Genomic DNA, 26,705 nt, shown 5'->3' with positions numbered 1-26,705 from the left:
GGCTTCTGCTCTGGGAAGCTCCTCCCCCAGACATCAAGGACCCGCCTCCCTGGCTGGATCACAAGTCGGGGATTTGAGCTGTGAGCCCTGGAGACTGGGGCTCATCCGTGCCCAGGGTGGGGCTTGGGGGAGTTGTCCCCCACCTCCTCCACTGCTACAGCTGCTGGGGTCCCCTCCTGCCCCAGCCCAGTTCTTCAGCCTTTCCACTGATGTTACAAAGGCTCCCCTCTCTTCTGTCTTATTTCAAACCAGTTGTAGATGTGACGATTATATACTTGGGAGATGCAAGTGTTTTTAGTGGGCAGGGAAGGAAAAAAGCCAGGAAGGGGTGGAAAGAGGGGAGAGAAGGAAAGACAGAGGGTAGACAGGAAGGCGGAACAGTTAGAAGTAGCTCTTTTGCTCTCAAACCACTTAAATCGTTGCATTCTACATGTTTCCAAAGAGACACAGACCCAGATCTCCACCTTGTACGCAGGTGCAGCTGCACAGCCCTGGAGGGAGACACGCAATCAGGCTGACCACGTGCATTTGGAATCCCTGGCCAGGAACCCCGCCTGGCCCCTCCGGCTGCCTCTCCCGGTGCTGCATGTCCCCTGCCTGTTCCGGCTCCGCATTCCCAGATGTCTGCTTCCAGTTCAGAGACCCCCGACAACACCTGCCACCCACTCGTGTTCCAATGATGCCTGTCTCACCTCTGACAGATCCACTCAAAAAGCCCCCTGGGCCCCCCGCCCTCGTCCACCAGCCTCTGCACACGGCACTCTGCTGCCACCAGGAACCACCCACACCCCGTCCTGCCTCGGCGCCCCCACGGCCCACCTCTCTGCCCCTGCACCACGGCTCCATCAGCATATGCACAGGCTTGCACTCCTCTCACTTAAGTTCTCTCGGTCGGACTTCTCCCCCAGCCCACGTGTCTTCTCTCCGTGTTATGTATGATCCCAATAAACCACTCAGAAGCACTGTGTATACTCGCCGTGTCCTCTGCTCTGCCCACCTTTCCCCTGCACTCATCCAGGTGAGCTCTCCTTCCACCTTCCTCGCCACTGCAGCAAAACTGTTCCCGTTAGGACGACCTTGGGCCACGGCCGTGGCAAAGCCCATTTGCCACGGGGTCGTTCTACCCCGTCCACAGCCTCTGCTGCACCTGGCCCTCCCTCCTCCCGACACGTCCTCACTCGGCCTCCCAAACACCGCTCAGTTCCCCCGGCGCCTCCCGCCACTCCTCTGGGTCTGCCCTGATTCCTCCCTTCTTCTCCTGCGTCTCTCCGCATGGGGCTGCCCAGGACGCCTGTGATGTCCCCCCTCTCGGAGTCTGAACAGTGTCTGCACGCACACAGCTCCCACAGCTGCCTCCCCCTAGGACGGCCTCGCGGGCTCCACACTCGCCGCTCCGCTTCCGAGTCCCGGGCTCGCACGCCGAGCTCTTGGCCCCCTCCCCTTCTCTGGCTCCTGCAGGCTTTCGACCCCGGCTCCCCACACCACAGCCCTGACATCTCTCTTGATGTCACGGGGTCCTGCGCGCACCCTGGGGCCACCACTTCCCTTTGCCACTGAACTCGTCTCCCTGCTACCCACTGCCTGATCTCAGGCTGCGTCAGCTGATGAACTGCGATCGCACTTACATCACGTCTCCCTCCGCCCGAAGCCAGGCTGCGCCTCCCAGCATGAGAGAGAGGCACAGTAGAGCCCTGACGGTGGCCGGCAAGCGGCTACGTGACCGCCTCCTGTTCTTCCTCCGACATCACCTCTCATCCTTCTCCTCCCCCTCCTCCCTTACGGCCTGGGCGTCGCTTCCAACATTCCAGGCACCTTCTCCACCAGGGCTCTGGCCTTTGCTCGTCCCTCTTGGGACGTGGTGGGAGCCGAGGGACCTCACGGCATCTCTGTGGGCCCCAGAGGGCTTCCCTGCCACCACAGCAGGCTCTCAGCTCCTCTCTGGCCAGTGAGCCCCACCTTCAGCCTCAGAGATGGTGCCTTCAGAACGCTGGTTAAGACACACGCTGATTCACAGAAGAGTGGGCTGGGCTGGCGAAGAAGGAGGGAGGCAAGGGACAGAGTGGTGGTGGAACAGCCCCAGACCTTTCACACATGTGGTGACGGGAACTGAGCCACCACCAGACTGGGACCACAGTTGGGTCTAAGCTCCACCGTCCCCACCCAGAGGCTCTCAGGTCACCTGTGTCCCCCCTCCCCCCATGGTGAGCATGGTGAAGACCCCAGGCCCCGAAAGAGAATGCCAGGGGCATGCTGGGAAGCAGATGCTGGGAGGACCTGGGGAGGAGCTGCAGGAGAAACCCAGCCGCCCCCTGCTTCCGCCGCCTCTGCAGGGTGAAGGAGACGGTGATAAACGTGGGCTCCCCCGCTTCAGATGGTCCTGCTGCCCAGAGGACAGGCGCTCGGGAGCGGAGAGGCTGCTCTCTGCTCATCCTCCATCTGCGAGCACAGGGAGAATCCGGACGGCAGCGTGGCCCGGCATGGCCTGCTGTGGACCTCACACAGACGCTGTACGAAGGGACTGTGACTGTAAGGCACTGGGAACTCAAAGGCAGGACAGTAAACTCTAGCCAGGCCGGCCCCAAGGGGTCCTCCTCGGGACCCTGTCCCTGCACCCCTGCACTGCCAAGGTCAAGTCAGCTCACCTCATTTCCATTCCGACCGCATTCACTTGTTCCGGAAAGAAGGCCTGGGGCCGTCACTGAGCAGCTCACAGAATTGCTTACAGGGCCTCCAGTGGCTCCTGGACCTTGAGGTCCACTGCGGACAAGCGGGGCCACAGGTACCAGCCCTCTCGATCTCTCTCCCACCCGACCTCCCGTGCCGCTTCCCTGCTTCATCCCCGCCCCCGGTCCTCTCCAGCAGCTGTTTAGAAACCATCAGTGCATTATTTGTAGAATCAAGGAACAACAGTGGGAGCGGGCGCTGTGGCTTAGAAGGCTAAGTCATCGCTTGCAGTGCCGGCATCCCCTAGGGGTGCCAGTTCAAGTCCCGGCTGCTCCACTTCCCATCCAGCTCCATGCTAATGCACCTGGGAAAGCAGCAGAAGATGGCCCAAGTGCTTGGGCCCCTGCACCCACTTGGGAGACCTAGATGGAGTTCCTGGCTCCTGGCTGCAGCCTGGCCCAGCCCTGGGTGTTGTGGCTGATGGAACATCTATATCTCTCTTGCTGTCTCTTCCCCTCTCTCTGCCTTTCACACAAATAAAATAAATTTTTTTAAAAAATTATTTTTATTTGAAAGGCAGAGTTACAGAGAGGAGAGAGAGAGAGAAAGACAGACAGACAGACAAAGTCTTCCATCCATTGGTTCACTCCCCAAATGGCCATAACAGCTGGAGCTGGGCTGACCTGAAGCCAGGAGCTTCCTCAAAGTCTCCCACGCAGGTGCAGGGGCCCAAGCACTTGGGTCATCTCCCACTGCTTTCCCAGGCCATGGCAGAGAGCTGGATCGGAAGTGAAGCAGCCGGGTCTCGAACAGGTGCCATATGGGACGCCGGCCCTGCAGGTGGCAGTTTTACCCACTACACCACAGTATGGGTCCCCAAATAAATCTTAAAAAAAAAAAAAAAAGGAAAGAAACAAAACAGAAAGAGATGTTCCACATGCTGATTCACTCCCCAAATGGCTGCAACAGCAGGGGCTGAGCCAAGCTGACACCAGGAGCCACAAACTGCATCCAGGTCTCCCGGTCGTGTAGGGGCAGGAACTCAGGCACTCGGGCCATCCTCCGCTGCTTTCCCAGGTGCGTTAGCAGGGAGCTGGATCAGAAGTGGAGCAGCACAAATTGGAACCAGCACTCGGAAATGAGATGCCAGCAGTGCCGGTAGTGGCTCAACCACTGTGCGCCATCTTCCTTCTTTATAAAACAAATTGTGAGCCAGCGCCGTGGCTCACTAGGCTAATCCTCCACCTAGTGGCGCCGGCACATGGGGTTCTAGTCCCGGTCAGAGCGCCGGATTCTGTCCTGGTTGCCCCTCTTCCAGGCCAGCTCTCTGCTGTGGCCAGGGAGTACAGTGGAGGATGACCCAGGTCCTTGGGCCCTGCACCCCATGGGAGACCAGGAACAGTACCTGGCTCCTGCCATCAGATCAGCACAGTGCGCCGGCCGCAGCGCGCCAGCCGTGGCGGCCATTGGAGGGTGAACCAACAGCAAAGGAAGACCTTTCTCTCTCTCTCTCTCTCTCACTGTCCACTCTGCCTGTCAAAAAAAAAAAAAAAATTGTGAGGCGCCTTTAGGGAACAAAGTACTTCATCCAATCAGCAAGCCAGAAGCCCAACCCCACTAAAATGATCACTGTGTTGGTTCCAAAACGGGGTATATAGACTAAAGGAAAGAAGTCACAAAAAATAAACGAAAACATCCATTTCTAAAAATCAGCAAAAAGACATAGAATATTGGTGTAACAGAATATTCAGATAGCTCCAGTACCAACTCTCAAACACGCATATTAATTTGCAGGCTGCTGCCTCCTACAATGCTGAACATATGAACTCAGGTGTTTAATTAGCATCTGAAACTCTTGGGGACCCCAAAGGCTGGCCTGAGAGCAAGGGGGACATTGAGTTCTACCAGATCTGAGAGACGCTGTTCAGAAAACCCCTGCACGACAACTCAGCAGCGTACGCTCTGGGGCAGAACTCGTCTTTCCTGCACAGACCCTGAACCAGCAGGTCGTGGGGAGAGCAGGGACCCCTGGAGGAGCACAGATCCCCCCCACCCCACCGCCACAGGTGACACACCCAAGAGTAAGAAGAGGAGCCAGGAGCAACAGGTGCGAGCTCCCCACGGCACCTGCCGATGCCAAAGCGCAGTGAGAGCCGCCTTACTGAGGCCATGAGGCGGTTGCTGCCGACAGACAGTGGGGTTGGTGCACAGCACAGACAGACGCCAGCCGCACGGCAGCTCTCACCATCATTTTCCACCCGCTGTGTCGTCATACTGGGCTTTACACCCTCGGACCAGCTAAGTCTCACACTGTCCTGCAATGCCAGGGGTACTACAACCCTTACTCTGCAAGTAAAAAGAGACGGAGCTGCTGAAAACCAAACTGACCGAGCGGGAGGCCTCTCCTATCTGTGGCACCTGCAGGCCACCTGGCCCTGCTGCTGCCTTGGCCCTGCTGTTGGAGGAAAAAGATCCAAACAGAGCACAAGGGTGAGGTCCCCGCTCGGTGGGGGTGGGGAGCATGGTTGTGGGGACGGTGAGCTTGGGATGGCTCTGACCACATGGGGGTCTCGGGAGGACCTGGGGCTTCTCGTCTGGCACAATTTCCTCTTTGTGAGGGCAGCGCTGGAGTGAGCAAGGACCAGGCTGCCCGCCTGAGGTGCGCGTGGGGATGCACCCCGTGACCAGACTTGGAGAAACTTCCAGAGCTGCTGAGGCTCACGGAGAAGGCTGTGCGGCAGCCCACGGACGCGCCCCCGACATTATGCACAGTCCCCGCCCGGGACCGCTCTGCTTCATGCAGGATTTTGCTTTTGCAAGTGTTGACCCAGTGACAGCCGGGCGCAGGGAGGCGCGGTTTTGAGAAAATCTGTCCCATCTCGTGGCACGCAGGGCTTAGGAAAAGCTGCCGTGAGTCAATCTGATAGCCAACACTTGTGCGTTCAAAGTAAAGGCCATGACGCACAGCTCTGGGTCAGAGAGACAATAGGGCTCGGACAGCGACACGTCCTCAGGTTAAAAAGACGTTGCATTAACTATCTCACCGTGCGGCCCGGTGAGTGCGGCAGATTCAACAAAGGAAAACGCAGGGGGCTCAGTCCATTCGGTGTGCTTTTCAGATTAGCACAGGTTTCTCCCACGCACAGCCTGGAACACAATCACGCTTAGGAAGTGCTCCTTTAGCTGGGAGTCCTGCACTGGCCGCTGACCCTACAGCAGTCTTCTGCCCCCCAAAGAGGTCCCTGTACAGGGATCCCTTCTCTGTGTTCCAGCATCGGAGTCATCCTTAAACTACGGCACAGACTGCCAGAGGGGCCCCGAGCGCCTCGTTGCTCCCCTAGCCATTCCCAGCCACCCCCCAAAGATGGCCGCCTCCCCACCCCCACCCAACACACACCACACACGCACACGCACACGCACAGGAAAGGGACATGGCACTGTGCCCAAAGGCAAGGACAACGAACATCCCCACTGCCCAAAACCACGTCCCGGCAAAGCAGCGCCCAGCCCAGTGCCGCCACCTCCCTCCCTGGGGCTAAGGTCCCCCCCACAGCCGCGAGCCCAGAATTCTGCAGTGAAAGTAATACAGAGTCTTTACCACAAACACCTCACGCAGCCTGCAGTGGGGTGTCTTTCCCGGGGAACCGGTCCATCTGCCGGTTCCTCCCCGGCCCTCAGCAGCAGCCAGAGCGGGCAGGTCCCACAGGACGCCCCTGTCACTGCTCAGCCCCTCATCCCTCAGACGGGCCCGGGAGCCGTGTCCACCCATTCCCACACTTGGACTTGCAGTTCCGACCGGCTGAGTGCAGCTGGCCGCTGATGAGCGCAAACGCGACGGCTTCGTGGGAGGCAGCTATGGCTTCCATCTTAACCCACGGGAAGCAGTGGTTAGGAAGGGAAGGAACAAGGCGTGAAAGCCAAGGTCAGAGCCATCGGCAGGAGGCCACGCGTCCCACTCCTTACTCCTGCTCCTCGCAGCAAACTCAGGGTGTTCCCAGGAGGCCAGCGTTTCCCCACAGCCCTGACCACGCAGAGGCCTGTCACTCTGTCTTTCTGCAGGCTCCTCTGTGACTCGGGGCAGCACTCCAAGGTCCCCGGCTGCGCGAACACCCCGACGTGCTGACTTGCCCGTCAGTCGGCTCCGTCCTCCTGGCGCACACTCAGAGCCCCCACCCCCCTCCCAGTTCCCAAACAGCGGCTCCTGGAGCTGCAGATCCACAGCCTGACGGACGCCGCCAAGGTGGAAAAGTCCGGACGCCAACAGTCCATCCTCTGGGGCGAGCGCTTGTGTCCCCAGAAGGCACAGAAAGGGGTCCTGGCCTGACCATAAAGTTTAATTACACTTTTATAGAGCGATGTCATCTTTTAATTACGTCAGGAAACAAACAAAAAAAAAGAGTGCCATTTTAGAGCCGGTGTGCACCAACGGCCTGAGTAACTTCCAGTACCGGGGACGCGGGCCGGCCGACCCCATCAGGGCCTCTCTCCAGGTGCGAACACGGCCGTCCTGGTGAAAGGTGTCTCGATAGACGCCGTCCACACACTCACACGCATGCTCACACAAGTCATACATGTTCACACATATGCTCAAACATACATGTTTGTGCATACTTGTACTCACATGTGTGTTCACACATGCTCGCGTGCTCAGAGTCATACATGTTAAACACATGCCCACACTCACATTCATACATGTTCACACTCACATGCTCAACGTTCAAACACTCACACACATGTTCATCCACATACACTCACATGCACACTCCTACTGTTCACACATGCATGCTCACACTCACACACATGTTCACTCACAATTCATACATGCTCACACACATGCTCACACTCACACCTTCATATATGTTCATGCACACATGCTCACACTCACACATTCATACTCACACATTCGTACATGCTCACGCACATGCTCACACTCACACACACTCACAGAAACTCAACACACAAGTTCATACTCACATGTTCACACACATTCACACACTCAGAAAATCTCACAAGCTCTTACATACACACATGCTCACCCACACACAAATACACACACATGTCCACACTCACACAATCACACAGACACACACACACCTACAAGGGAGCATGCACACCCTTGAGCCACCGGAACACAAAGCCGCTTCATCCCACTGCGGTCCAGGAACCTGGATGGGGTTGGGTTTCCCGAGGGAGCAGCAGGAAGCAGCCTCCCCATTCAGGTTCTTAGTAGCACAGTGACCCCACTAGGGGAGGGGCATGATGTGGGGAGGACTGGGGGTCCCGGCTCCACCTGTGAGGGGGGAGTCGGTCACCCGGCCCTGCCACAGCAGGACTCAGAGACCCCAGTGGTGGGCAGGGAGGAGCCCAGAGCTGAAGAGCCGCACGGTCTTAGCCCCACCCCAGCTGCAGCTCCAGGAAGGGGCTGGCAGGCGGGAGGCTTCCTGGGGAGCAGCCTGGGGGAGCACAAGGGCAGGCTGCTGGCCCCGGCACGGCGGCCACCTCTGACCACGACTGACATCGCCTGCTGGGCCCTTCTGCTGACTCGGTTGCTCTGTGCCTCTTCTGGGGTGCATGTCGTCCCTGTCACACGTCCCTGTCATGCCTGCATTGACCTCTCCACACACACCCCCACACCGGCCTCCTGTCCCAACCCTTCCCATCTTTCTCTGTCCAGGCCCTGATGGCTGGGAAGGCCACTTCTTAGTGACCACGGCTCTCTCCACACACCGTGGCTGCTGTGGCTTCCTCCCAGCCTGCACCTGCCGGGAGCACCTCTCTTCTCCAGGCCCCACCTGGACCCCAGCTGCAAACATCCTTCCGCTCACACCCTATAAAACGCCAACCGTCTCTGAGCCAGGTGTGGCCACCAGCACAGGTGGGAGCTGAGAGAGGAGTCCGCGCGAGTGGCAGCTGGTTGGGTCCCTGCCACCCGCTCGGGTGCTGCCCTGCGCCCTTGGCCGGCTGGTGCTGAACCCCAGATGGGGCTCTTCATCTTCACTATGCACTGATGCTGGGCGTGTGTGACCTCGTGACCTAACGGGTCTGACAGAGGTCAGAGGACAGATCACACAGGTCAGCCGCTGCAGCCCCGGGCACGGAGCACCAGGGTGCAGAGTGAGTTCAAAGGCAAACAGAAGATGTTCAGGGACCCTCTCCCCCTGCCCACACAGGGATAGGGCCCTGGAGGAGCAGGAGAACCTGTGTTCCCAGGAGGTAGCTCATTGCTCTTCCCAAATTCACCAGTCAGTGGAAGACGCCCAGGAGCAGACCGCGCGGGGGCAGATGGAGGTCAGAAGCGTGGTGGAATGGGCGGTCCCTCCACCCTGACTGCATGGTGCTCTAACAAGGAGAAGCCCACACGTCCCAGGGCTGGCCAGTAACGATGGGAGACGATGGACGTCCTCTGGGGGTCAGCGCTACCCGGGAATAGTCACTGCGTGTGGCTGGTGGGATGAGCAAGTTCCAGGTTTAACTTCAAGTCCTCCACACTGCACCAGCACGTGGGTGTTGGACAGCACTATCGGGGGGCCGTGCAGGCATCGCTTGTGGGATCAGCACCCATGGGAGCTACTGAAGGCACTGGGTGCTTTCACCAAAACCCCCAGGACTTCCGGAGCAGAGCCCCTGGCCTGGGCTACGGAACAGGCTTGGGAGCCGCGCCAGCTGGCCCACTGGAGTTCCTGCCGCTCTACCGCTGAGACCCAGTTCCTCACTTGTGACGTTACGGGGCCGGCACAGGTATCGAGGAGGGCACAAGTGTCTGGGATCCAGGCCCTGGCAGATTTTCCGATCACTGGCTCCCACACCAGCCACCTGCCGCATCTGCCTCTCCTGAGCCAACGGCCAAAAGATCAGGCCACGCCCTGCAGAAGGAAGCTGCTGCCCGCTCTGGGTGGTGGCAGCCTTGGCCTTGGAGCTCTGGAGGCTACACGGACGGCGCAGACGCCACGTTCCTAGCCTGTCTGGCAGGGAGAAGTGGAATCCATCCCCTCCCCTCACACACATGGCATCTCCTTCCACACGTCCCCAACTCCCCTCGCAGCACAGGGACCTAAGAAAAGCCGGCAGCCCCATTGCATCAGTGGAAGCGAGAGTCTCACCTATTTTTTGCTGCGGCTCCTAGGAGCGAAGCCTAGGATGAGGCTGAAGTTGTCTCCGGGGGCCCTGGCCTGGGAATTACGTAATTCCCTGGGGCCGGGAGCCAGCAGCCAAATTGGGCAACTCCCCAGGGCTGGCCGAGGGCTGACGCTGCTCTGTTTGTTCGGCTCTTTGGCGAGCTGCTTCTGTTTGGGTTTGGGCTGCTGTAGGCCACGGCTGGAGCCGGGTGAGGGTTCTGAGGCCTGCCTTTGGGCCCGGCTCCGGGAGGAGAGAGGCTTCCCTCGGTCCAAGCCGCTGGGTAATGACCTTGCTGTTTGGGCCGCTGGAGGTGTCGCTAAGTTCAGCAGCTCTGATGTCCACCTCTCTCCACTGTAGGTCCTTCTGATGAACTGACACTTTAATTTTTCATCCGTGTCTCTGCACCAGATATCATATAAATAAATGAATACATAAATAAAATGCATGAGGCTGGCCCAGGGATTTGAGGCCCAGGAGCCTTGCTGAGTCTCCAGGATGTATTTTAACATCTTCTCATTCATCGTGACCTAGGCAAGGCCCGGGAAGGAAGCAGCAAAGCAGGTCCGCCCAGCTGCACCCAGCAGAGCTGCACCCAATCCCAGCTGCACCCAACGGAGATGACAATGCCTGGGTGTGGGCTGGACAAGCTCGCTGCTGCAGCTCTTCTGATGAAAATTCTGCAAGCAAAACCCACGCGCGCCTGTGGACCGAGTCGCCTCTGCCCCTCGTCCTGGCTGCAGGTGCCCCGTGTTTTGTGTGGCCAGAGCGCGAGACACCCCAAAGCCCAGGGAGAAGTCAAGCCCCTTTCCACCATTTCCTGCTCTTTCTGCAAGTGGTGCACAACAATAAAATAACGTCCGTGTCTGCTGAACTCCTAAAAATCACTTGACCCTCCTCGGAGAGGAGGCCCAGCCCGCTGTGTCTGGGCGACCCCAGCGCTGCTCGGACCCCGGCATGCACACAGCTCTAACAGTCTGCAACCCACTCTGGAGCAAGGAGAAGGCGGTTCTGGCAAGTCAGCCATCTTAACCCGAGCTAACGGCAGTTACAGGAGCGGAAGCCGGGGGAACAGGCACAGCGCCCGAGGCTTCAGAGGCAGGAGCAGAGCAAGCCCATGGAGATGAGGCCCACAATGCAATGCTTCTAGTCTGGCTCAGAGCAGCAGCTCAGTAAACATCAGTGCCTCCTGTGTCTCTTGGATAAAATAGTCAATGACTGAATAACTCTCTCTCTCTCTCTCTCACACACACACAGACAAGATGAACGAAAGGAACAGAGGAGCATGTCTGGTTGTCTGTCCAGTCACTCAGGCTGCCTGGACCGCCCACAAAATAAAGAAGGCTGCACAGGACCAGGCCTGGAAGCAGGGTGGAAGCCAGGGTCATGGCCAGTACGACTCGTGGAAGACTGCGAAGGCAGCCCTAGGGGGATGCTGCGACTCCCTACAACGTGGAAGGCACAGGGACACCCGTGTTCAGCCGGCATGGAGCCCACTCCACAAGTTCAACAACACGCGTGGGAAGCGTGCTGCCCACGCTGGCGATGCTTCCTCCCCTTTGGTTTCTGTCACGCCTGCTGTTGAGCCGACTGGAGAGGGGTGGCAGGGAAGAGGGCTGCGAGCCAAGCCTCAGGCAGATCCCCGTCACGCGGACGGACACCTTCCTCCAGGCTGGTCCCCAAGCCCAGGCTCCCGGAAGAGCCCACACCGCGGGGTTCTGGGAAACACATCGAAGTGTGGGTCGTGGAGACTTCAGGGAGCACCCACGGGAAAGGCACAGGTTCTGAGACACTGGGTGCACACCGGGGGAACGGAAGACGCTACCCTCCCCGTCCCCCTCTGCCATCGCCCACCTGGCTCCTTCCCCTCTACCTACGCAGGGAGGCCAGCGTGATGCAACCACAGCCGTCTTGGTCGTAACCTCCATCTTGCCCACTCTGGGGCCCTGGCTGAACCCAAACCTGTGGGATAAATGGTCACTTGGGTGGTCCAGGTGTGTCCCGTGCTGGACACGGACACCTGCAGTGTCCCTTCACTGATGCCTGACCTATTGACGTTTCCTGACCAAGTCTAGATACACATTTGGCGTAGCACACAAGCCCCAGCTGCCACTCCACAGTGTGGGATCTGTGTTATGTGGCTTCTGTCCACGGCATCACCCGTAAACCATACCCCAGGATTCCTGGATCTGTCCACTTCTGTCTTTGCTTCCGAGGCCCTTGGTTCTCCTACACCAGATTTTCCTGAACCAAGCAGGCCCTGGTGAGACGAGGAGCCGGCTGGGCCAGCGATTCCGGTACCAGGCGTGAGAGGGAGGGCAAAGGCTGGGCACTGGTCAGAACAGGGCAGGATGGGCGTTCTCGGAGCTGGAGACTGGGTGGTCCTGGGGGAGCAACAGGGAGCCACCCATTCCCTGCCAAGGTGGAATCTCAGAGAGCAACATGTTTGACATTCTTGAAACAGGCGTCGGCCTTCAGTGCAGGTTCTGTTAGTTCCACAGCTGCTTCCCTCCCCCAGTCTCACGCGGCCCCTGGGAGGGTGAGGGGCGACCTGTCACTGAGGGAGCCGAGGACCCCTTCCGGCACCTGTGGTTGATGACTCTAGGAAGTGGGGAGTTTGTCTCCCCGACTGCGTTGCAAGAGTTCGTGCCTGAGTCTGGGGGTCGGGGCAGGTGCTCTGGGCTCACCCAGGCTGAAGGCAGCGGCCCCAGGCACGCCCTGCTGAGTGCCTGGCCCTCTCTCCACCCAGCCAAACCCGTCCAGCTTGCATCCGTGCAGCCAGGGTAGCCCCAAAAGTGTCTCCTTCGTGGCCAGACTCTCCCCGCGGCTGTCATCCCAGGTAAGACACAAAGCCAGGGGCGGGTGCCGTGGTTCACTTGGTTAATCCTCCACCTGCGGCGCTGGCATCCCATATGGGTGCCAGGTTCTAGTCTCGGTAGGGGCACCGGATTCTGTCCTGGTTGCTCCTCTTCCAGGCCAGCTCTCTGCTGTGGCCCGGGAAGGCAGTGGAGGATGGTCCAAGTGCTTGGGCCCTGCACCCGCATGGGAGACCAGGAGAAGCACCTGGCTCCTGGCTTTGGAACAGCACAGCACCGATGGTGGTGGCCATTTAAGGAGTGAACCAACGGAAGGAAGACCTTTCTCTCTATCTCTCGCTGCCGCTAACTCTGTCAAAAAAAAAAAAAAAAAAAAGACACAGAGCCAGTGCTGAACTCCTCATGAAGTAAGCATTAGGGAGGCTTTTCCCCGTGGCTGTGCTTACAGAAACAAAACACACTTTTACAACTTCCTTGAAGCCTAATCCCAATTGGAGGAAGTTCACTGAACCCCCTCCCCAGCCCGGGGCCCGTTCTCACACCGCAGCCCTGACTGTGCAGAGCCCGCTGGGCGTCAGGATGGCTTCGTGCCCTGCCCAGCCTGCCTTCTCCAAGCTCCGAGGGGAAGAACAGTTCACACAGGACAGACCCTGGGGTCCCTGCTGAGGCCCCCACTTCCAGTGAGTTCGCAGAAGCTCTCCATCACAGGGACCGGAAGCTGGGTCAGGTCCCACAGACACCGCCCAGGCTTTCCCACCTGTGGGGACAGAGGGGGGATCTGCATTCTGCGTCCTGGCCAAGCCCTCCCCACACTGCTGCTGGAGAGGACCCGGATTGGGACCCCGAGCCCAGGGAGGGGCCACCTGCAGGCTGGGCCAGGCCGGCAGACCCAGGGCTCCGGAGGAGTCGGCTTACTGCACTGGAGGGCCAGGCCACCGGATCCTTCAAACCGTGTGGCAGGGAAGGAAGCCGGCTCCTCTCAGAGCCAGGCCGGCTGTAACTTGCGGTTAATTGCAGGCTTTAAATGAGCTCTCCAGGCCCGGCTGACGGTGAGGTGCGAATTCAAGTGGCTGCTTGGGGTTGGCCCGGATCAGGGTGAGCTTTGAGGACTCTCCCTGCCCGGCTTCTGGAAATCAGACCATTTTTGTGCCTATCGTACCTAGCACTCCTCATCAAACTCAGGCGAACCCTAAACGGTGAGCACTGTACTAAGTGCTCTCAGCCGTATTTAAACTTCAGCACCCGGCAGCATCCTGGTGGCTAATTCTGGCTTTTCCCTCAGGCCCTTCCTTAGCTACCCACTGTCTGGGCTTTGCACTGCTCCTGGCGTTGGTCACCTACTCTTCCCCACTCACAAGGTGTGGTCCACAGGCCACCAGGGTCCCTTGCAAAACTGCAGCTCCCTGGGCCCCTACTCTACTGAATCCAAAATTGCTTGGGGCAGGAGCCAGAACCCAGGAATCAGCATTTAAAATACGATCCCAGAGGAAGGCTCATGCACACCCGGGCGGGGAAGCCTCCACCTTACAGGAGCCCTAGGCTGGCTCAGCAATGCCAGCTTCCTTTTGTCAAAAAGCTGGGGGCCAGCGCCGCAGCTCACTAGGCTAATCCTCCGCCTTGCGGCGCCGGCACACCAGGTTCTAGTCCCAATCGGGGCGCCGGATTCTGTCCCAGTTGCCCCTCTTCCAGGCCAGCTCTCTGCTGTGGCCAGGGAGTGCAGTGGGGGATGGCCCAAGTGCTTGGGCCCTGCACCCCATGGGAGACCAGGAGAAGCACCTGGCTCCAGCCATCAGATTAGCGCAGTGCGCCGGCCGCAGCGGCCATTGGAGGGTGAACCAATGGCAAAGGAAGACCTTTCTCTCTCTCTCTCTCTCACTGTCCACTCTGCCTGTAAAAAAAAAAAAAAAAAAAAAAAAGAAAAAAAAAAAAAAAAAAGCTGGGTGCGGACTGGGGTGAAATCGAAACCAAGAGGCCAGCATAAAGCGGAGGTGCCAAGTGACCTCCCTCACGGCTTCCAAGCCCCGCTACTGCCCCTGCCGCCCTGGACATGGCAGCTGCTGGCTGACCCCTGGGCCCAGGCTGGCAGCAAGGTCACAGCCTACGTGTCCTGATTCTCCATAACTTGACCCTGAACGCCTCCTCTCCCTCCCGCTCTCATGCACACTCCTCCCAGTGCCCCTGGAAAGCTCCCACCTCCCACGAGCCACGCACAGGCCCGTCCCCACGGCTCGGTCCCCTGAGCCAGTCCACCCGCCCAGGAAGCCTGCCCCGCCCATCGCTCCTGCTCACGTCCTGACTCCCACGTGAACCTCCCCAGCCCCGAAGCTCCACTTGCCCGAGAACAGGTCTCGGTGTTTTGCCATCACCATTTAATCGTGGCACTTGGCTAAGACCCGTGCCACCAGCTCAGTTTCAAAGATCTTGAGCCAAAGAGATGATGACGCTTCTCGGTACCCCTCTCCAGTTCCAGCGCCGAGCAGAGTCCGACGATGCTGCAACCTAACGCACGCTTCTGGAATGACTGACAGGTGGAGCACGCCCTGCCTGCCCACAGGCTGATGTGCTGGTCCCTTCAGCCATCCCACCGTGTCCAGGAGCAAGAGGTGAGAGTCACTGTTATTGGACAGGACGCAGCATTGGCACAAAACATGCATGAGCAGGAGAGAGCTCCGCTGGTCACTATCTAGTAAGCCCCGACTGTATACCAGGCTCTGCACCAGGCCCCTGAGCATGAGACACTCTCCAAACCCTCCTGGGCTCCCCAGCCTCCTGCCTCACCAGCCTAAAGTCATAGCAGGATAGAGGGACAGCGGGCGGCCACTCCGAAAGCAGGACACGAGGACCCGACCTCTCCCTGGGATCTGAAGGCAGGAATGGGTGCTGGGGACATCACCTGCACAGGGAAGACGGGGTGAGGCCAGGCGAGGCCGTGGGGAGACGCGGGCCCTGGCTCCCGTGTTATTGCCAGCAGCAGGCCCGTGGGCGAGGGTCTGCTGCACTTCAAATGTTCCTCCTCACTGCCCCACCGCACTCGGCTTTTGTGGCAAAATCAGCGTCAGGAACAACACCAGCCTGCAACCCTTCCCTCACTCCTGGTTCAGCCAGGAGAGCCTAGAACCCAGACCCAGGCCCCCAGAGAACAGAAAGTAGGGGAAGAGCCCGGAGCCCAGAGGGCAGGGAGGGAATCCTGGACGTGGAGAGAAAGCAAGAAGGAAAGCCAAGTGTGTTCCTGGCTGCTCTCAGACTCAGCGTGAAGACACGGACGGGGGAAGCCACGCGGGGGAACAAGGAAGGAGAACTGAGCAAGAAGGAAAATGCAGCCAGCCAGCGGCGAGCAGGGGAGCTGCCTTCCAACCGGCGGTGCGACTCCGGCCACGGCACGCCCGTCTCTGGCCCTCGCCTCCAGGTTCCGTCCGGCCTCCACCAAAGCACGCACGGCTGACCCACGAGTCCGGTCACCAGCACGTGTCTCTGCTGAATCACCCCACGGCTCTACGCCCACAGCATCCTCCACAGAGGAGGAAGATGGGATGCAGCCTTGGGAGAAGACGGGCTCCTTCCACGGGCCTCGGATCCACCCGCACACACACGCCTGCCTGGGAGTTACACAGAACGGTCTTTCAGGGGTGGCATTGTAGCACAGACTGCCAGGGGTGCCTGTATCCCGTATGGGGACCAGTTTTAGTCCGGGCTGCTCCAGGTCCGATCCAGCTCCCTGCAAATGCACCTGGGAAGCAGTGGAGGACGGCCCAAGTGCTTAGACCCCTGCACCCGCATGGGAGACCCGGATGAAGCTCCTGGCTCCTGGCTTTGGCTGACCGGCCCCGGCCTTTACAGCTATGGGGATTGAACCAGCAGATGGAAGCTCTCGCTCTCACTCTCTCACTCTCCCTATAACTCCGCTTTTCAAATAAATAAATAAATATTTTTTAAAAAAGTCTTTTGTCAGCACTGACGATCCAAAAAGAAAGTAGCAAGTGGATACCCTGGGAAATTGCCAGGGTCCTGTTTGGGTTTTGCCATTATCAAGCCGTGGCCCGGGAAGGGCAGATACAAACAGAGATGCCGCAGCCGGACAAAATCACACACATTTCCTGTTCCGCGAGGTCCCAGGCCACACCCGCCCGTCTGCGCTTCGTGTGGAAGCGAGTGGGTAACCAGGCGCAGTCCGCTCACCCTCCCTCGTCAGCCACATTGCTAAGTGGGTCAAGGAGACCAGCGCAACTCTGTCTTCCCGCATCCGAATCCAGCCTTCTGTGGTCCCTGGGAACGGCAGACGTCCTCGCAAGGCTGTGATTAAATTTTTAGGAGATGCAGGCAACTTGCAGACGGCAGCTGCCGTGGGAAGCAAAGAGCGGCAGGCCCTGGGCTCCCCCCTCCACTTTCAGCTGGGGGACCCTTGCCACCTGCGCAGCGCCGGCCGCTTCACTTCCTGCACTCAGCGGCTGCGTTAGTCTGCCCGAATAAATCTTTAAAACCCCGTGCCTGCGTGGAGTCAGCCAGGCTCTGAGCGCCGGGGGTGTTTCTCCCACCCCTGAATTTCTGATGCCCGCCATCACCTCGGGGCCCCCACGCTCGCCCTCCTTAGTGTGTGTGAGGGGAGTGGGGCGGGCCAGCCGCGCTCCGGGGGAGGGAGCCGCTGGCCACAGGTTCCCCAGACCTCAGATGAATTAATAATGTAAATCTGCCGGGAGGCAGAGACTTTGGGAGGGCCCTGCTCACTCCTCTGCCTGTTACAACCATTAGCCACACTTTGCAGCAACCCACAGAGGGAAGGTGCCACGGCCGGCAGAGACACCTGCAATGTAATTAAAGTCCCTACTCAACGCCAGCGCAGCCGTCCCTGGAATACCAAGTGGGTGCCAACCCTTGCCCAGCAGGGGCCAGGTGCAGAGACACCAAGGAACAAGCAGAGTCCAGTTGTCAGAGACGGGTGGCTTCCCAAGGGGAGACGAGCACACAAGCAAACACGAAACAGGACATTTCCAAAGGGGAGGGAGTGTATGAGAGGGCTTCAAAAAGTTCGTGGAAAATAAATAAAGGCAGGAGAAGTTTATTCTGCTGTGAAATCCGGGGCTGGCACTCTGGTACAGCGACTGAAGCCGTCACCAGAAAACCTGGTGTCCCATATGGACGCCTATTCAAGTCCCGGCTGCTCCACTTCTGATCCAGCTCTCTGCTATGACCTAGGAAAGCAGTAGAAGATGACCCAAGTCCTTGGGCCCCTGCACCCACGTGGGAGACCTGGAGGAAACTCCTGGCTCCTGGTTTCTGACTTCAGATCAGCCCCCACTCCACCTGTTATAGCCATTAGGAGAGTGAACTAATGGATGGAAGATCCCTCTCTCTCTAACTCTGACTTGCAAACAAATAAATAAATTTAAAAAAAAAAAACACCTGAAATCCATGCATACATGTTTCACAATACTCATTTTCTGCAATTTTTTGAAGACTCCTCATAGAGATAGATTTCAAAAATATTTGCACCAGGTGTCTCCATTAACTCCACCTTCTACACACTTTGGGAAGTGCATCTGATACATATACTTCTTTTTAAAAAATCATTTATTAATTTAAAAGGCAGAGAGAGGCAGAGGCAGAGAGAAAGAAATATTCCCAAATTCCCACAACAGCCAGTGGTGGGCCAGGTGGAAGCCAAGAGCCAGCAGCCAGGAGCTTCTTCCGGGTCTCTCACATGGGTGCAGGGGCCCAAGCACTTGGACCATCTTCTGCTGCTTTCCCAGCTGCATTAGCAGGGAGCTGGATTGGAAATGGAGCAGCTGGGACTTGAACCGACGCCCATATGGGATGCCAATGCCATAGACAGAAGACAGCTTAACCTACTATGCCACAGCGCCCGCCCTGATGCACACACTTCTAAAAGAGCCTCCTAAAAGTGACAGTGGTGGGGAGAGTGGGGCACAGCAGGGCCCAGTGCGATAAGGCCTCAGGATTCTCTACACAACACGCCAGCACACACGTGTGTGTACTACAGAGGGCCCTGGGATTCTCTATACAACACGCCAGCACACACATGTGTGTACTACAGAGGGCCCCGGGATTCTCTAAATAACACGCCAGCACACACGTGTGTATACTACAGAGGCCCCGGGATTCTCTACACAGCACGCCAGCACACACACGTGTGTATACTACAGAGGGCCCCGGGATTCTCTACACAACACGCCAGCACACACGTGTGTGTACTACAGAGGGCCCCGGGATTCTCTATACATCACATCAGCACACACGTGTGTGTACTACAGAGGGCCCCGGGATTCTCTACACAACACGCCAGCACACACGTGTGTATACTACAGAGGGCCCTGGGATTCTCTACACAGCACGCCAGCACACACGTGTGTGTACTACAGAGGGCCCCAGGATTCTCTACACATCACATCAGCACACACGTGTGTGTACTACAGAGGGCCCCGGGATTCTCTACACAGCACGCCAGCACACACATGTGTGTACTACAGAGGGCCCCGGGATTCTCTACACAGCACGCCAGCACACACGTGTGTGTACTACAGAGGGCCCTGGGATTCTCTACACAACACGCCAGCACACACGTGTGTATACTACAGAGGCCCCGGGATTCTCTACACAGCACGCGAGCACACACGTGTGTGTACTACAGAGGGCCCCGGGATTCTCTACACAACACATCAGCACACACGTGTGTGTACTACAGAGGCCCCGGGATTCTCTACACAACACGCCAGCACGTATCTTGCACATGGTTGTCCTTTGGGATCTAGAAGAGATCTGCTGTAGGCCTTGCTCCCCTCACTGATACCAAATCCAAGGATGCTAAAGTCCTTTAAGTAACACGGCCTGGGAGGGGGTTTGGCTTAGCTGTGGGTTGCCGCGCGGAATGCCTGCATCCCACAGCACAGCCTGCGCGGGGTTAGAGCCGCCTCCACTCCCGACTCCAGCTCCCTGCTAACGCACACCTTGGGAGGCAGCACTGGTGGCCCAGGTGCCTGGGTCTCTGCTGCCCTTGTGGGACACGTAGAATGTGTTCCTGCTCTTGGCTTTGGCCTGGCCCAGTCCCAGCTGTGGAAGATATTTGGAGAGTGAACAAGTAGATGGAAGATTTCTCTCTCTCTCTCTCTCTCTCTCAAATGAATCAATAAAAATTAAAATGGCATAGCATTTGCATCTAACCTGCACACATGCTTCCGTTTATCTGAATCACGTCTGGATGACTTATCATCCTGCTACAGTGCACATGGCAGATGCTGTGTACAGAGTAGTTAGCCTGTGTGCTTAGGGAATAACAACAAGGAAACACACGCCAGTACATGCTGCACACACATGCGACTGTTCTCCTGACATGCCCAGTCCTTGGCTGGGTGAGCCTGCACACGTGGAGCCTGTGACTGTGGAAGGCTGACCGCAGACATAAGTCCAATTCTGCTAAAGTAGGACCTGACAGCAAATGAGCATCAGAGAATATTGGGGGAGCATCTTCCTCCAGGTTAGGCACCTGGGGACAACCCCCGCCCCCGCCGCAGCCGCAGGACCGCATAGGGTAGCGAGGTGCGTCCTGGCTCACTTGTTACAGCGCCTCTCTCTGTCAGCAGTCACGCTCACCAGGCCGTTCACAAACACTGCATTTTTCCCTCTCTGAGTGCGTCCCCAGTTCCCATGGCCCAGGCGGCTTCTTACCCTGGTCACAGAACAAAACCACTGAGAACGAGTGTGCCTGGTGCCGGTGCCTCTGCCCCTCTCTGACCAGGGACTGCTGGCCCAGGGGATCCCTGGTGCGCCTCCGGGAAGCTCCCGCTGAGCAAGGAACAGGGCGCGGTGGGATGGCACCTGGAATTCGCTTCCTCCTGTAGCATAATCTAGCCCGACGGATGCAAAAGCTGGAGTTTGAGAAAAGCTCTTCTCTTTTTAGAAATGAAAGCAGATTCGCGTTCATGGCCACACAAACGTCTCTGTCTCTCGTCCACTTTCGCCTGTGCGTTGTGAGGGGCAGGGAGCGGGTAAGGAAGACGGGGAAGTCCCGAGAAGGACACCGGGGGCCTGGGCTTGGGCGAGCAGGTAACTGAGTTACCGAAACAGAACCCACCTAAACGTGCGTGCACAGCGTTCACATCCAGTCCCACCGAAATCCTCACTGGAAAGCAGAGAACCACAGAGAACTACTTGTGCGGAGGTGGGGAGGGCAGCACTGTGGCGCGGTGGGTTAAGCCGCCACCTGGGAGGCCAGCATCCCATAAGGCTGCTGGTTCGAGTCCTGACTGCTCCCTTTCCAATCCAGCTCCCTACACCTGGGAAAGCAGCAGACGATGGCCCAAGTCCTTGAGCCCCTGCACCATGTGGGAGACCTGGATGGAGTTCCAGGCTCCTGGCTTTAGCCTGGCCCAGCCCTGGCCCTTGTGGCCATCTGGAGAGCGAACCAGCAGATGGAAGTTCTCTCTATCACCCTGTCTTTGAAAATAATTTAGTAATTTTTTAAATGCTTCTAAAATCAAGAGTAGGCCTTCACACACACACACACACACACACACACAACCATCCAGTCGTGTCCGATAGGAATTTGCAGAGGGTATACCTCAGTCTCAACAGCCACCGTTCCACGTGGGCAAGGTGGGACTGAATCATGGTGTTCACTGTTAATGCAAAACAAAACCAGAAACACTCGGGCCTGTGGCAGGTGGGGGGGCAGGCAGTAGACGACTGCTCTCCAGGCAAACCCCCCACTCCCAGCACAGTTCCTGTATCTGTTCCTGCTGCAACGCCCCTGCCCCCGCACCCCCTGCCCTCCCCTGCTTTGGGTACCGGTCCTGACTGGTTTGCAGGTGGACCCACCTCCCAGGAGCCCTGTCCCCCTGAGCTCAGACCCAAGCAGTGCCACCCTCCCCCGGCTACGGTGCAGCTTGCAGCATGGGTGAGCAGAGGGACCTTCAGTAAGGACGCTGGCCCTTTCCAGAGCCGCTGCAAATGACCGTCTCGCTGGCTGTGTGCAAGGAAGCTCGGGAGAGCAAGTCCCGGAGAATGTGGTCCGGGCCACAGCCCCACCCCGCGGGTGGGCCGGCCCCAGGCGGCTTCCATCGCAGCAGCAAAGAGGAACCTGACGACCCTGCCAAGGCCTTTTTGTGGGGTGAGTGGAGCAGGTGGGGACTGGCAGGCAAAAAAACAAGAGAACAGAGATCCAGTAACAACAAGAGCTGGCACCACATCGGGCTTGCGACCATCACTCTTTTTATTTATTTTATTTTTATTTATTTGAAATACAGAGTTACAGAGAGAGGTAGAGACAGAGAGAGAGGTCTTCCATCGGCTGGTCCACTCCCCAGATGGCTGCAATGGCTGGAGCTGCGCCGATCCAAAGTCAGGAGCCAGGAGCCTCCTCCAGGTTTCCCACATGGGTGCAGGGGCCCACTGCTTTCCCAGGACACAGCAGAGAGCCGGATCCGAAGAGGAGCAGCTGGGACTAGAACCAGCACCCATATGGGATGCCGGTGCTTCAGGCCAGGGCCTTAACCCACTGCGCCACAGCGCCAGCCCATGACCGTCACTCTTGACAACTTTGCAGTCATGCTGCACGGATCTCTAGTGTTTGTGGGAAAGACAGCAGAAGCGGCAGAGGTGCCCGGGCCCCAGTCCCACGCTACTCAATGCTACGATGCAAGACGCGGGGTCCAGGCGGCAGCATGGCCTCCTGCCTTGGCCCCCTGGGTCCTCGGGTGGGTGCAGAAGTGCTGACCGCTGATGTCAGCGTCTCTGAGGGCACGGTGTTGGCAGCAGCCGGGGCAATCCAGCAGGAATACTTGGACTCACCTGGACGGAGCAAGGTGTGCGTTCAGGGCTGCGCCTGGCAGAGCCCAAGTGAGCCGTGCCAAGGAGTCCCGCCAGCAGGCGGCTGTCCCGCCAGTGACCTGTGCACTTCACTGCCACCCACTCACCTGCCAACGTCACCGACAGCTTTAGGGGCCTTGTCCATCAACAGATTCTCCCCTCCCCCTCACCCCTCACTCCAGATACCAATATTACATTAGGAAGAGAAAGCGTCTGCTTGCAAGCATTTTTTTTTTTTTTTGGCTAAAATTGTAATATCAAACTTAATCCCGCTATCAAAGTAATCAAATGAAAAAGTATTAAAAATTCCAAAAACTCCCGTCGTAGCGCAACGGGTGCTGTTGTTGCACAGCCACTTCTTTCCCCTGTTCTCTGTTTTGCACACGTTTCTCCCTTTTCGGTCAGCCTCTCCCACCCAGCCCACACTCAGATCTGAGCTCTTCCAGGGACACTCAAGAGGGGCCCGGGGCTGATCCCCTGCTTCTGTGCTGAGAAGCCCCTAGGGGATCGGAAGCTTCCATCCACATCCTGAAGAAACCGGGGTGAGACACAGGACCCAGCGTCCCCCGTGTCCTGGGCACAGCCCCGGGGAGGGGAGGGGCAGCCCAGGGCGAGCTGCAGTGCGGCTGCATCGGGCCGGCAGGTCTCTGTTCCCGCCAGCCCAGGCACACGGGCAGAGGGTCCGAGAAGTCCAGGCGAGACTGGCGAGTCCGGCAGAGCGAGAGCCTGAGGCCCCCGCCCAGCTCGCAGAACAGAGCTGGGAACGTGCAGTTGATCACCCCGAAGGGTTTCTTGTCTCGGGGGATGGAGGACTCACCCAGAGTCAGTCTGAGAAGAAGAAAGTAGGAGGATGTTGAGTGACAGACGGGGTGGAAGGAGACCCACGGCGGGCTGGGGACAGAGGGCAGCACTCCCGAGAAGGGGCTTTGCAGCAGAGGGGTCAGGGCGGGACGAAGTGCTCTGGAGACGCAGGCTCAGAGGCAAGGGTGAGACCGTTCATCAGGGCGACCGCAGACGGAGATCCACTGGACAGGCGGAGCTGAGGGGACGACACAAAGGCGGGAGACCCTGGAAGGGCTGTCAGTGCCTGGCTCAGACCCCAGCTCCAGCAGAACATCAGCGGGGTGCCAAATGGGGCAGCAAACAGAGATCTGTACAAGCACCCCAACCTGCATGGGGAGAGGGGGCGCTGGGGCACTGAGTCCAGCACCCCAACCTGCATGGGGAGTGGGGGCGCTGGGGCACTGATTCCAGCACCCTAACCTGCACAGGGAGGAACTGGGCAGAGTGTAGGGCCACATTTCAGAAACCAAGGGACACTGGGGTGAAGGCATGCTTTAGGGATGGAACGGACAGGAAACAAGGCGGGCAGAGGCTCTGAAGAGAGGAGGCCATCATGCTGAGAAGGGGCTGGGACTTCAGCCTTCCATGTCCCTGAGCTCCCCCTCTGATGACGGCACCAGAGCCATCCCCAGGGCCACCGTGGCACAGCCACTGCTGGTGCGACACCTGCATCCCTATGGGACTGCCCGGTTTGAGGCCTGGCTCCTCCACTTCGGATCTGGTTTCCTGCTAATGCGCGCGCTGGGAGGCAGTAGAGGATGGCTCAGGGACGTGGGCCCTGGTCACCCATGTGGGAGGCCCAGATGGAGTCCTGGCTCCTGGCCACTGTGAACTGCCGTTCATTTTAGACCCCTGGGAAATACGTTGGCTCGGCCGGCTTGAGAAAGCATCATGACTGTGAAGAGCGGCAGTGTGACTCGTGTCACTCTTGGCTTGTTGGGCGCTGCTGACACATTACTGCAGGACCAACACCTGACTGCAGGGGGCAAGCCCTAGGGACACACAAGGACATCAGTCAGCCTGGGCACAAAGCAGAGAGATTACAGAGAAACAAAGAAAGCTTGTGCCAAGACCACTGCTGCGACAGAACACGCACTCCACAGACCTGCAGGCAGCAGCATCAGCCAACACAGTCAGTGTACCGAAAGGCCTGGGTTCCAGCACCGACCCCGTCACTTGACGAGCTGCCGGAGGCGGTAGCCCATTAGCCAGCAGCACAAGTCAGAAACAGGGCTCCCCTGGGCAGATCAATCCCACGAGGTGCAGGGCTTGGTCCCGACCCCCGCTCAGCCTCTGGACGGACACCCCGGTGCAGTGAGCACGCACCCAAGGGTATGCAGAGCTCAGCTACCTGCAGGCTCCACTCTCACTTTCTGTTTATTGAAAGAAATGAGGGCTCTGCCTCACGGGGCTGACTCTGAGGACTGGGCTTCTACAGAACACGTAGGAAGCTTAGCATGGCTCTGGGCACATGTCAGACATACTACAGACATGTGCTGCTATTATCGTAGTGTTAGTAGTCTAAATCTCTCATGTTTCAGGCTAGAGCTTGGGAAACTGCAGCCCACAGACTAAATCTGGCTCTGGCCTGATTCTGCGCAGCTTGAGAGCTAAGGATGGTGTGTGTGTGATGGATGGACTGACTGATTTTTGAACGGCAGAGAGAGCTATCTTTCATCTGTGGGTTCACTCTCCAAATGCCTACAGCAATCCAGGCGGTGGGCCAGGCCAAAGCCAGGAGTCTGCAATGCCAACTGGGTCTCTTACATGTTTGGCAAGGACCCAGGTACCTGGGTCAGAACCTGCAGGCTCCCAGGTGCTTGGCAGGAATCTGGATGGGGAGCAGGGACTGGAACCGGCCCTCTGATACGGGATGTGGGCATCCCAGGTGCCGGATGACCCCACTGCACCACAACACCCAGAACCATACTTGTTAATGTTTGGAACAAACTCACGGAGGGTATTTCGTGGCGCGTGGAAGTTCCATGAGACGTGGAGTGTGCTGTCCAGGAGTGAAGCTTCCCTGGCCCGTGGCTGGCTGGTGCACTGTCACCTGCGGCTGCTGTCCTGGTGCAGCGGCTGGAGGGAGAGGGAGCATGGGCGTCGGGATGACGGGTGACGGCTAAAGCCCTGAAGAGTCCCCTCGGGCCCTTTCCAAGCCCTGCGTCAAGGTGGTTTTCCGCTCGCGTTAGGATGTGCTCTTCAATCTCTTCCAAGGATCAGAATTTAAATCAAAGCGATTTCTGAAATTCTTAAGCACCAGTGAGCCTCACGCTGTTGAAAGAGAAGATTTCTCACCCCTTCCAAGTACTCTGCAAAAGCTTTCAAAACGCTGCCACCCCTCTTCCCGGGTGACGGCCGTGTCCCTCCCACCCCCACCCCCACACCCACCCCCCTTCTAATGCACAAGGACAGCGCCGGCTCAGCGTGTGCAGAGCCAGAGCAAACACGGGCTGCCCCACGTGCAACCGGGCGTCAGACAGGTGCGGAGGTGGAGACCCGCCTTCTGCAGGCAGGCGCCGGGCCATGTGCAGCTGCTGCAGGATGTCGACATCTGTAGCTGAGGGTGAGATGCGTGCGCACTCACTGGGAAGCTTTCTCTGCCAAACGCCAAAACTGCAGATACTTGGAAACATCTGGATAATGCATTACGTGTCCCACTTTTCACCTGGATTTGGAGGTCAGCTGTCTGCAGCTGCGGAGGACAGCCCAGTGCTCCCTATAAAGACACAGAAGAGGATCTCCCCCCACACCTCGCTCCCAGATGGGCTCCTGGTTCCCTCTCTCCCCTCTGATGCATTCGCTGTCTTCTGCTATCTCCCCTCTGTTTCTCACCTCCTTCCTTTCCTTTCCTTTTTTTTTTTAATTATTGCTTTGAAAGGCAGAGGGACAGAGAGGGAGGGAGAGAGATCCTCTACCCACTGGCTCACTCCCCCAGATGGTTGCAACAGTCGGGTCTGGGCCAGGCCAAATCCAGGAGCCAGGAACTCCATCCGGGTCTCCCCAGTGGGAGACAGGGGTCCAAGCATGTGGGCCATCACCTGCTGTCTCCCAGGCACATTAGCAGGGAGCTGGATAGGAAGCAGAGCAGTGGGGACGCAGTCCGACAGCCCAGTATGGGATGCCGTAGTGGCAACAGGTGGCTTAACCCGCTGTGCCACGAGGCTGACCCCAGCTCCTTCTTCCCTCCAGCACAGCTTGTAGTGTCAAGACGTTGTAAGAGGATGCTGTTGTCTGCAATCCTTTTTGCTTCATCACAGGTGAACTCCTCCTTTAAAACCGGACACTGAGGGCCTGCAGGCATGCCTGGCCAGCTTTGTGTGCCGCTGATGGCCCCGTGTCCATGCAGAACAGAAGGGCACGGCCGCAAAGCTCTCTTCATGTTGCCTATCTCAGCCATCCGTGCAGAGCTGCCGCTGTGTGTCAACCCGACGGGACACAATGCAGACGTCC

At 58.2% G+C, this 26,705-nt stretch overlaps 1 long non-coding RNA gene across 1 annotated transcript; it reads right to left on the bottom strand.

Annotated features, from left to right (window-relative positions):
• Window positions 1-21,799: 21,799 nt before the first annotated feature.
• Window positions 21,800-25,542, bottom strand: LOC138850124 (uncharacterized). Its single transcript, XR_011389653.1, has 2 exons — window positions 23,227-25,542; window positions 21,800-22,391 (listed from the first exon to the last, which is right to left on the bottom strand). It is a non-coding gene; the product is annotated as an uncharacterized lncRNA (long non-coding RNA).
• Between the last annotated feature and the right edge of the window lie 1,163 nt (window positions 25,543-26,705).

Source organism: Oryctolagus cuniculus, chromosome 6 (assembly GCF_964237555.1).
Source record: "Oryctolagus cuniculus chromosome 6, mOryCun1.1, whole genome shotgun sequence".
NCBI classification, from domain to species: Eukaryota; Metazoa; Chordata; class Mammalia; order Lagomorpha; family Leporidae; genus Oryctolagus; species Oryctolagus cuniculus.
This window is presented reverse-complemented; position numbering and strand designations above follow the sequence as displayed.